At 34.6% G+C, this 2537-nt stretch overlaps 1 pseudogene; it reads right to left on the bottom strand.

The window, feature by feature from the left end:
* Window positions 1-1622: 1622 nt before the first annotated feature.
* On the bottom strand, window positions 1623-1799 carry LOC128578568 (uncharacterized; annotated as a pseudogene).
* Between the last annotated feature and the right edge of the window lie 738 nt (window positions 1800-2537).

The following is a 2537-nucleotide window of genomic DNA, read 5'->3' as shown; positions in this document are numbered from 1 at the left end:
AGGGAATTGAAAATATGGATCGTAAAAACAATGAAGGAAATTGCTGAGAAAGTGGAAAATAACAAAAATGAAATCCAAACCCAGAATCAAATAAGGGATGAAAGCTATAAAAAATATAGAAAGAATATAGCAGAGCTTAAGGAATTGAAGCACTCAATTAAGGAATTTAAAGATGTAGTAGAAGGCAAAAATAACATACTAGAGTACAGATAAGAAACAATCTCAGAAGTAGAGGATAAAACTCTTAAGCTAACACAGGCAGTTAAATAGGATAAAAGAGAGAGAATGCAGAATGTTCAATGAGCGAATTATAGGACTTCATTAATCATTCAAACATATGCATTATAGGTATCCCAGAAGAAGAAGAACACCACCCCGGACCAATGGAAGCTATACTAGAGGACATCATAAACAAAAATTTCACAAGTATCCCCAAAGATAATGATACAGTCCTTCCAGAGGGATATTGAAACCCAGGTACTCTAAACTCAAACAGATCTTCAAGACCATTGTCATGAACCTGACCAAAGTAAAGATGAAAGAGGAAATTCTGCACCCAGCCAGCAGAAAGGACCAATTGACCTAGAGTAGCAAATCCATCAGAGTGACCACAGAAATCTCAAGTGAAACTTTTCAAGCCAGAAGATAAGAGTAATCTACCTTTAACCTACTTAAACAAAACAATTTTCAGCCCACAATTCTATATCCTGCTAAGCTAAGCTTTAAAATTGGTGAATAAAACAATATTTTTTTTTTGCAGTTTTTGGCCGGGGCTGGGTTTGAACCCGCCACCTCCAGCATATGGGGCCTGTACCCTACTCCTTTGAGCCTCAGGAGCCGCCCTAACACAAGACTTTGACTAATATGCAAACACTGAGGAAGATTGCCCCAAGACCAGCTCTAAGAAACAATAGACCTACTCTATATGCTGATAATTGTAATGGACCATCAGCAAACTAAACACCCAGACACTAATGGACAAAACCTATCTTCCACAATGATGCAAACAAACAAACAAACAAACAAACAAAAAAACTAAGCAATGGACTTTCAAAAATTATGTGCATAGAATTCTGCAAACCTTATCAATTTTCTTAATTAATGTTAATGGCTTGAATTCACCACTGAAGAGGCATAGGCTGGCTTATTGGACAATTGAGCACATCCATATGCTGTCTACAGGAAGCTCATTTAGCCTCAAAGGACAAAGCAAGATTCAGGATGAAGGGATGGAAAATAATAATTTATGCAAATGGAATTAGAGGAGAGGAGGGGTCACAATCTTATTTTCAAGTACAAGTGGATTTAAAGCAACTAAAGTTAAGAAATTCAAAGATGGCCACTTCCTATTGGTCAAGGTAACAATTACAAAAATAAGACATTTAAATTCTAAGTATTTATGCACCCACCTTACATGCTCCAAGATTTATAAAATAAACCTTAATTAGTCTGAGCAATATGATATCCTATAACATCATAATAGTAGGAGAATTTAATATTTCACTTATAGAGCTGAAAAGATTCTCTAAGCATGAACTGAACAAGGACACAGGAAACTTAAATGTGACCCTGGAAGAACTGTGTTTAATAAACATATTCAGAACACTCCATCCCACAGTTAAAGAGCACATGTTCTTCTTGTCAGGCCAGGGAACATTCTTCGAAATAGATCATATACTAGAACACAAATCAAACCTCAAGAAAATCAAAATAATTGAAATTATACCTCATATCATCTCAGACCATGAAACTGATAAGAACAGATACACTTGATCTTAGCCAAAAGTCCAAGACGTGATTCATCTCAGATCATGAAAAACAATCTTATGCTGAATGACAGCTGGCTCAAGGAAGAGGTTAAAAAGAAAATCATTAACTTTTTTTGAATATAACGACAATGAAGACACAAGTTAACAAATCCTATGAGATACTCTAAAAGAAGTCCTAAGAGAGAAATTCATAGCATTAGATGCTTATACCCAAAATACAGAAAGAAAGCACATCAACAATTTCTTGAATCATCTTAAAGAAATGGAAAAAGAGCAACCTAATCCCAAACCTAGCAGAAGTAAAAAAATAACCAAAATTAAATCAGAAATAAATGACATTTAAAATAAAAGAATCATTCAGAAAATTAATGAAACAAAAAGTTGGTTCTGTGAAAAGAAAAACAAAACTGATAAATCATTGGCCAGCTTAACCAAAAATAGAAAAGATTTTGAATGACCTCAATCAGAAATGAAAGGGGGTAATAATTCATACAAAAGATACAAGAGATTTCTGAGTACTACAAAAAAACTATGACCAGAAATTGGACAATGTGGAGAAAATGGACCAATACCTAGAATCATAACATCTCCCTAGACTTAACCAGGAGGAAAGTGATCTCTTGAACTGACCAATATCAAGCACTGAGTTTGCAGAAACAATAAAAATCTTCCAACAAAAAAAGCCTAGGTTGGGATGGTTTCACATCAGAATTCTATCACACCTTTAAAGATGAGTTTGCACCTATACCATAGAACCTATTCCAAAAC

Source organism: Nycticebus coucang, chromosome X (assembly GCF_027406575.1).
Source record: "Nycticebus coucang isolate mNycCou1 chromosome X, mNycCou1.pri, whole genome shotgun sequence".
NCBI classification, from domain to species: Eukaryota; Metazoa; Chordata; class Mammalia; order Primates; family Lorisidae; genus Nycticebus; species Nycticebus coucang.
The sequence above is the reverse complement of the archived record's forward strand: the minus strand, read 5'-3'. Positions and strand labels throughout refer to the sequence as shown.